Source organism: Mesoplodon bidens, assembly GCF_964165515.1.
Source record: "Mesoplodon bidens genome assembly, chromosome: 6".
NCBI classification, from domain to species: Eukaryota; Metazoa; Chordata; class Mammalia; order Artiodactyla; family Ziphiidae; genus Mesoplodon; species Mesoplodon bidens.
Genome location: NC_138162.1, coordinates 91,391,932 through 91,401,068, shown reverse-complemented (window position 1 = coordinate 91,401,068; position 9,137 = coordinate 91,391,932). Strand labels below are relative to the sequence as shown.

Sequence of the window (9,137 nt, the reverse complement as noted above, 5' to 3'; positions counted from 1 at the left end):
CAGTTCCCTCTTTCTAGGGAACCTCATTTTTCTCTCCAGTCCTTCAACTGATGGACGAGGCCCACTCACGCCGCGGCATTGACAGTCTCCTTTACGCAAAGTGGACCAATTTCAGTGTTAAATCTCTTCTGAAAAATACCTTCCTGGCCACATCTGGAATAATGTTTGTGGTTGCCGGGGCCCCACGCAGTGCGCACATGAGATTAACCATCCCCGTGGCGATGATGACACTTTATTTTCTCCCTTGAACATTGTCCCTACTATTCCAATTAAAATGGCAGTGCCATGAGGGCAGGGCATTTCCTTTTTTGCCAGTACTGAGCGTCCGCGGTCTGGTGCCTAGCATAGGCTAAATACACGGCATTTTTGTGAACAGAAGCCGGGATTCCAGCTGTCATATTTAATGAGGAATTATAGTCTTCTTATTGGGGGGGAGGGGGGGGGTGTCACGGTACGTCAAGGGCGGGAGTCGAACCCGCCACCCCAGGCCCCGAGGGGTCTCCTCGGGTCCCCACTTCGGGCCGGTGGGTGTGGCTGGGGGCAGCCGAAGACGTGCGTGCGTGCGTGCGTGCGTGCGTGCGTGAGAGCGGGCGTGTCCACAGGGTGGGCCGCGCGCGCCGCGAGTGGTTCGGCCCGGTCCCCGGCTCATTGGGCTCGCCTCACGCAGGCCTGAGTTCGCAGCAGCGCTGGAGGCCCGGGGCCTGTGACCACAAAGAGGGAGCCGGGGGCCAGACGGGAGCGCGGCGGCGGCGGCTGAGGCCCAGGCCAGGCCCCCGCCCCTCACCGCCCGCCTGCCTGTTTGCCCCGCCCCCGCCGGCGGTGCCGCGCCCCTCCCCCAACCGCCAGACTAGCATGGTGCGGGGGCGGCGCGCGAAGACGTCGGGGAGAAGCTGGAGCTGAGGCTGGAATCGCTCGTGGGGGCCGAGCCCGCCGTCTGCCCGTGGCCGCTGCCGGTCTACGTAAGTGCCACCCGTCCCCTCCTCCCGGACCCCCGCCTCTCTTCCCCCACGGCGCGCGCTGAGCCCACCGAGAAACGGAGCGACTCGAGTCGCCAGACCTTCTTTGGAGCCCCCCTTCCCGCCCCGCCGTGGTTCTCCGCGGCCGTTTCCAGCCCCCGCGCGCAGGGTGGGCAGAGGGGAGCCGGCGCCGGCCGGGGGCGCAGACTCGGCCGCGGGGACCCCGCGCTTCTGAGGGGCGCCCGAGCCGGTCTGCGGTTGGCTCTGCAGGGCTGGGGACCCCGGTCTCCCCGGGCCTGGACTGCCGGCGGGCTTGCCCTTCTGTACTTTAGGATTTGACATGTAGGGTTTCTTTTGCCTGGTAGTTTATTCTTAGCGCTGTCAACGTGCTTAGGTTTTTTTTTTTTTTTTTTTAATTTTTGAGGGCACCCTTTCCTCCCTCTCTCCAGTTTTTTGTGTTTCTGTTTTGTTTTGTTTTAGTTAGGCATTTTGTCCCTCTGATCTTGAGTGGGTGGGCTGGCAGGACACTTGGAGAGGAGGCGTGCTGTCCCCTGATCTTGAGTGGCCTTTGGAAAATGACACGCCAAAGGGAAATTTACACACAAGTCCGGTGATTCCAGAAATGCAGGGTGTCCGGCCAGGTGGGCGTCCGGCCTCTCGTCCCCTGTGGCGGCGTGGTGCGCGTGTACCTTGTCTCAGGGTTTACGCTTGGGCCCCGCAGCCCACCTTCCGGAGGGAAAGCGCAGCGGGCGCCTTGGGCCGGCGCCTTTGGGGCGCCCTTTCGTGCGCTCAGCTTGCGGGGGACCGGCCTCCAGGCGACCCGGCGGGGAAGCCCGCGCGACCCGCGCGTGTGTGTCAGTTTTGTGGAAAGTGTGTCGCGGCCGGGGTCGGGACGCTGGGACCGCCTGGAGCCGATGTTGACTCCGAGCCCAGGTTCTCCGCAGTTATCTGAGGTCCGAGGGTTTCCAGCCCTCCACTGCGCACTGGCGCTTTCTATTTTTGCCCTTCCTGTGCCTGGAGGCGCGGCTGAGCCTGGGCTCTGGCTTTTCCGGTTGGGTAACTCCAGGCGGCCCGGGTGGGCGGCCTGAGCAGCAGTGGGCCGGGCGGGGAGACATGCCAGGGGAGGGAAACTGAAAGTGGGGAGAACCTTCAGAACTCCAGCTGATCCACTTGCCTCGCCTCCCCGCCCCTCTTACTGCATTTGTCATGCAGGGGATGGCTGGCCGGCACATTTTTCAAACTGTAATAATTTGTGTATCCTTAGTAGCCGTGAAGCATAGTTCACTTGTAGTGCACAGTTGTAGGAGTTTTGATCGCCATCAGGCGGCAGAGCAATCCTGTCATCCCATTTGCTGCCCTTTGGCGCCAGGGTGCCTCTAGCCTCTTGGCCACTAATCTCCTCTCTGTCCCTAAGGTTTTGGCTTTTCCAGAAAGTCAGATAAACGGAACAACAGCACGTAGCTTTTTGATTCTGGCTGCTTTGGCTCAGCAAAAGCTATGCGAGATTCCTCCCGGGTTTGTTTTTTTGTTGTTGTTGTTTTAAATATTTATTTAGTTAGTTATTTACTTGGCTGTGCTGGGTCTTAGTTGCGGCACATGGGATCTTCATTGCCGTGTGCAGTATGTTTTAGTTGCGGCGTGGGGGATCTAGTTCCCTGAGCAGGGATGGACCCCGGGCCCCCTGCATTGGGAGTGTGGAGTCTTAGCCACTGGACCACCAGGGAAGTCCGTCATCCCTGTTGTTGCGGGTATGAGAAGCCACTCCTTTTTCTGGCTGTGTTGTATTCCATTTTCCGTTTGTCCATTCGCCTGCGGGTGGCAGGACTTGTGGGATGTTTCCAGTTTTGAGGGGATCAGGAATAAAGCTGCTGTAAACATCCCAGGGCAGGTTTCCATGTGAACTTGGGTTTTTACCTCACTTGAGAAAATACTCAGGAGTGGGACTGGGGTCTGTGCTAAGTGTATGTTTAACAACTCTTCTGCATCTTAGAAATTGGTATTTTTGAATATTGGAAGAGTTTAGAAATCCACTGTGACCCAGCACCCAGGCACTTGAAACGAAGTTGAAAGTTCATCTGGAGATGGTCACGTTGTCCCCATCACTGTCTTTTATTCGAGGCAGAGCAAGGCCACAGATCTGTAACCCTTGTAAGGAAGGCCTCGTGTGTCCAGGCCCTGGCAGGACCTGGCTTTCTGGTGGTGGACGGTTCTGCAGTGGAGAGCGTCTTTCCCTTGCTGGCCAGACCTCGCTTGGCAGGGTGCGGGGTGTGCTGCCTGCCTGGCCGGGCGCTCTTTCTGCCGGTCAGCAGCCGTTCCTGGTGTGTCTGTCCTACTACCAGGCAGGCGGTCAGGGGCCCTAGTGACGTGCTCAGCGAGCCGCAGCCTTCCTAAAGCTTTGCGGGTAATGTCTGCTACCCTCCCATTTCCCTGCTGAGGAATTTTGCTTTCTCATGGGAAGTGAGGGGCCAGTACTTTATAAGAGTTCATATTTTGTGATGACTCGATGCTGAACACATTAAGAAAATGGGCTCCTTCCAGAAGCTTAACTTCTCAGAAGGTCAGATTTCGCATGTGACTGCACGTTTGAAACGAGTGAGCTTGTTTGTTCATGGATTCATTCATTCTGCAAGCACCTCCTGGGTATTTACAGTGAGTGTTCCAGGGGGCGCGGAGGACAGTAGACAGTATTCTTTTTTTTTTTTTTGATTTTTGAATTTTATTTTATTTTTTTATACAGCATGTTCTTATTAGTCATCAATTTTATACACATCAGTGTATACACGTCAATCCGAGTCGCCCAGTTCAGCACACCACCATCCCCACCCCCCTGCGGCTTTCCTCCCTTGGTGTCCATACGTTTGTTCTCTACATCTGTGTCTCAACTTCTGCCCTGCAAACTGGTTCATCTGTTTGAGACAGCTGAGACAGCTTTGTACTTCCCGCTTCCAGGGGCTCTCGTGTGGGCGCTGCGAAGCGGGGTTTTAGATGGTGCAAGGTGGAGGGTGGGCACTAGAACCGGTGCCCAGTGCCCGGGTGTGCGTGCGCTAGATGGGGCGTGCGGCCTAGGACTCCTGCCGGCTCGGTGACCCCGGCCGAGTGCTCTAAGGCTTCTAGGTCTCAGTGTTCTCATCTGTAGCATGGGCTGAACAGGACTCACTCTCTCTGGAGGTTACAAGGTTGCACTGTGTTAATGCTTGTAGACCCCACAATGTAGGACACTTAGGACAGTTTGGAGCATCGTTAATTGTTCCACAGATATTACCTGGTCTGTTGAACGACTTTGCCTGGTACACGCCAAAGCGATTAGGAAATTGGTATATCCCAGCTTCATTTCCTTTCCATTAAAACAGGGCTCAGGAAAAGAAATTCTGTTTTTCAGTAGTCGTATCATATAGTGGAAAGGGCACTGGTGTGAAGGCAGCTTAGGATTTGAATTCCAGGGCTTATGCTGTCTGTGGCCTGGGCAGGTTACTTTTGAACTGCAATCCCCACACTTGTAAAATGACATTAAAAACCACTCTTTCTGTGGGTCCTTAGAATTAATTAAGCAGGTTATGTGTGTAAAGTATCCTGGCACTTGAATGAGTTGTCAGAACCAAGGGCTGCTGGAGACGATGCTTCCGCCCTAGGTAATCTCCCCTTCTACTGGGCGGCAGGTAGACACAAGCACAGTAGTCAGTGCTCTGGAAGAAGTGAGTTCTGGTGCTACAGAGCACAGAATCTTTTTTTAAATTTAATTATTATTTTATATTGGAGGTTAGTTGATGTACAATGTTGTGTTAGTTTCAGGTGTACAGCAAAGTGGTTTAGTTATTCATGTATCCATTCTTTTTCAGATTCTTGTCCCGTACAGTTTGTTCCAGGCTATGGAGTAGAGTTCCCTGTGCTATGCAGTAGGTCCTTGTTGATTATCTGTTTTATACAGAGTCGTGTGTCTATGTTAATCCCAAACTCCTAATGGATCCCTCCCCACCCCACCTTTCCCCTTTGCAGAGCACAGAATCTTGGAAGGGAAAGTTCAGGGTAGGCTTCTTGGAGGAGGTGCCATCCTTTCTAAGGATATATAGAAGCTCCTGGGGTAGCAAGAGGGAGAAGTGTATGTCAAAGTTTGAGAAATATAAGAAAATATGGCAAAGCTAAGGTATAGGACTGGAACTCAGGGTTTGGGAAAGAAATGAGAGTTGATACTGGAAACCTAGCGGGGCCCAACAGAACGGGGCCTTGTTTGTCCTGTCAGAAGTTTAGATGTTTATCCTGAAGGCTGTGGGAAACCCTAAAGAACAGTGAGATGGACTTCTGGTTTAGAGAAGTCACTTGGACCTCCATGTGCAAGGCACTTGATTGGGTGCAGGGTGAATTGTAATCTAAGGTTTCCACTTAAGTTATAAAAGGTTGGACTGGATTTTGCAGATCTGAGAGAGAATGGGTGGGGCCTGGTGACCAGTTAGAAAAGGGAGGGCAGCAAGCGTGGGTGACAGTTTACAGCTGCATCTTTTTGAGAGATACAGAGCACAGTAGGAAGGGATTGGGGGTGGGGAGAGGATCTTACTTCATCTTCAGTGCTTTAGAGGGGCCTGGTAGACGGGTCTGGGCCCAAGGTTCAGATCTGGGCTTTTGGGGAGGAGAGGTGTTTGAAGGCATGGGAGAGACTTAGGTTACCCACAAGAAGATCCAAAGAATCATAGGTCTGAGGGCTTTTTAAGTGGGTATACTGAGGAAGTTTATAAGCTGAAAGAAAGCAGCCAGCAGAGAAAGGGTGTGAAGATCTAGGAGAGGAAATGATTGTTCATTTGTTTTCAAAAAGCTGAATACTTATCGTGTGCCTGGCCCTTTTCTAGGATCTGGGGTTCTCACCATGTGTTACCTCTTCTGCAAGGACAGTTCAACTCATTCCCTGGTGAAGAGAAGTCAGATTATTCTTTGCATCCCATTCAGGTGTAGGAACTGTTCTGTACCTCTAAAGGGACTTTACTTAACCAGAGTAATAAGTTAGAAATCAAAAGAAATTAGAGCTGGAAGGGACCTTAAAAGCCACTGTACTTAATTTTGCCTAATATTTTACATTGATTGTAAGAAAAATGCAGAGCCCATTCTCTTCAGAATTCCTTCACTGAACTTTCTTTATGACTTTCATCCAGTGGGTCTAGCTTGTAAATTTTGGCCTCCTCCTAAATTTGCTTCTTCATCCACATTACATTTTTCCCCGACTATGGTAGAAACTCCTGGGTGGTTTCGCGGCCCTTGGTCTCAGTTCCTCTAAGTTCATCTGCCTACTCGGGTTGAGTGATCTTCTAACATGACAAGATATGCCTAAAATAATGCTCCTAATGGCTTGCCCACACAGAGTTAGTGCATACTAGCCGCCCAGCGTGTGCTCTGCACAGAGGCCTGTAATCTGAACTGTGCTTTGCCAAGCCTCCTGGGGCTCTTTGCCCTGAGGAAGGGGAGCTTTTTGTGATCACTCTCTTTATCTAATTGGTCCTTCAGCTGCGGGGCGCCTTTTTCTCATCAGCGGAGGCACCCTTACTCAGCCAGTGGTAGCCCCAGGCCTCATCACTTGTGGAATACAAGCCATGCTCTCTCCCAGGCTTGCTTGGGCCAACATCTCTATTTTTATTTCTCTCTTCTCACACTTGGACCGCTGGTCTTTAGTCATCCCCACCTGCAGTATTTACAGTGCCCAGCATGTGTCAGGCTTGAGTGTATTTGCACAGGTGCTCCCTGTGCAGTTAATGCACCTCCAACTCTGCATAGCCTCATCTTTCTTGACTGTACTCCAGGGTTATCATGAAGCCGTCACTTAGATATAACTTTTGGCCTCCATAGGCACTTCTGTGCTTTATGTCATGTGATTGAAATTTTGACTTTATAGATCTTCCTCCTTAATGAGGCTTTAAGGACAGGAGTCATTTCTAATCCTTAGCACAGAGCAGATGCTTTTTAAAGGTGATAAAGTGTATGGTTTAAATGACTCATTTTACAATAATTTTGCTTTAGCTTCTGATAGAAATAAAGTTTCCAGATGTTGTGTTCCTGCAATAAGAAATAAAGATGTGACCTTCCAGTTGTGTAAAGCTCATCAATGCTGTGTAAGTGCGTCAGGTGCGCTAAGGAACGTGGAGCCAAGTGGTCTAGTTGTGAGAGAGACTTAACTATGTTAACAAAGGTAAGCCTTCATTGTGTCCTGCCAACATTTGACAGTTGCTTTTGGGCAAACTAAATTTATAAAATTTTAAACTGTTCCTCCCCTTTAAAGGGACTGAATATTTGGCCACTTTGGTGCACCTGTGTCTTGTGAATTGTCCAATTGGAGATGGAGGTTTAGAAAGTGAATTTTAGTCTTGTTTAAGTCTCTTCCCATCAGACTGGTCTTGTGATTTCCTACACACCATGTTACTTCCTGTCTACCTTTCCTTGGTGTTGTTCATGCCTGGATTGTCTCCTGTACCTGCTCAAACCTTGGTCCATTCTCATTTGTACCATGGAAGTTTGTCATGCCGGATACTGTCAGAACTAATTTTACTTAAGTTTGTGTTAAGGTGCAAAGCACACGTTTTGTATATTATCTGTTTTTTGTGTTTGTTTATATTTTTATGGTTTCTCTTCAAGATATTTTATGAGTAGGGAAATAACAAGATGTAAAGAGAAAAAAGTCATCATTCTCTTTTAAGTTGTTAGAACATCTACCTGCAATCATAATGCACTGTGGTATGTGTTAAAATAGGAAATATGTGTCATATCCCGTAGGAGCAGGAAAGTCAGTGGTGTTAGTGGGGGTGTGTCATGGAAGTAATCACAAAGCAGGTGACTGCTGGTTGGGGTCCTGAAACATTAGTGTGTGTTCCCTGTGTCCAGTAGTGGTCTGGAGGGGTCAGGAAGCGTGCCTTTCAATTTGAGGGAACAGAGGGTTTGAGGTCCTCTCTGTTCTATTGCTCTAGTATAGTATACTGCATAGTAGCTCATAAAATACTGGGTTTATAGTTGATATTTAAATCGCTGATTGATCATCAAGATTGGGATGTATCATTGGAAATGAAAATAGGAAGAGTCTTATGCTTTTTAGGTTTTTCCTTTTTTTCTGATGTCTCAGAAGGCTCTTTGACGGGGGACTTTTTATTCTCCCATACAATTCCATGAATACTTATACCCTGGCACTTATTTTAATGGCATTTTCAATTTATAAATGTCTCTGAAACACATACTGTAAACTATTTGAGGGTAATGACCATGGCCATTGATGGCACATCTTAAATGTGCATCGTGTTAATGTTTGAGTGTCAAGTGGTCTACCATCAGTGCTTCCTTCGTTCACCCAGTTTTCTTCCTCATTTCTTTCTCCAAATTTGTCTCATTTTTCTACTCTCCCTTTTGCTTCTCTATTCTTGCTTTCTCTTTCCCATTGCATGTGTCATTCTTCTTCTTCTTCTTCTTCTCCTTCTGACTTCATTATTATGGCCAACCAAAACCTTTTCTAGGATTGTCTCTATCTTCCTTTCCTCTTCTTTGCCATCCACAAACTCTTACAGAATATTCTTGGTTGACTCCGTTACTTCCTAGCATACCCATGTACTTCCTGGTCACTTTAGAACATTGAAAAGTGTTGGAATTTTTAAAAATAGGTAATTATAATCAGTCTTCTTTCACCTCTGGCATAAGACTCTTCTTCCTCAATCTGACCATTCTTAAATCTAGAAGTACTCCAGCTCATTGGTCTCCCTTACCCCCATGTTTAGGCCAAAGAACTTGTGAAACCTTAGCCCTGTTTAATACTTGAATTTATCAAAACATAAGAGGGCTAATTCTGCCTAAGGGCACCAAAGAAGAATAAAGACGCCACAAATAAACGTTTAGTCCAGATTTATAATGGACTCTTAAGTGCCTAGTTGAGTGCTAACCGTTAACTCACTTGAACAACAGGGAGGTCATGACACAAACTAACATGTTAATTGTATAGACACTTCACTTCACCATTCCTCAATGTAGCTGATAAACTGCATCCAGTTAGCTTAAATAACATGAATGATGAATTTCCCTGTGTATATAAATTGGGAGTTTCTAAAGTTTTCTTTTTCCCTTTGTACAACTACTGACTGCCACCTTGCTTGGTCAGTGCAATAGAAAATGATGACTAAGAAACACATTGTCTCAGTATCAGTGGACATTATGTCCTAGTAGTCTATA

The 9,137-nt window shown here is 48.7% G+C and overlaps 1 long non-coding RNA gene across 2 annotated transcripts in view; it reads left to right on the top strand.

Moving 5' to 3' along the window:
• Nucleotides 1-202: 202 nt before the first annotated feature.
• LOC308619427 overlaps nt 203-9,137 on the top strand; it is a 118,388-nt gene continuing 109,453 nt past the window's right edge. For both annotated transcript variants that reach the window (XR_014016180.1, XR_014016181.1), the window contains exon 1: nt 203-959. This is a non-coding gene — a long non-coding RNA (uncharacterized lncRNA). The remainder of the gene's footprint in view (nt 960-9,137) is intronic.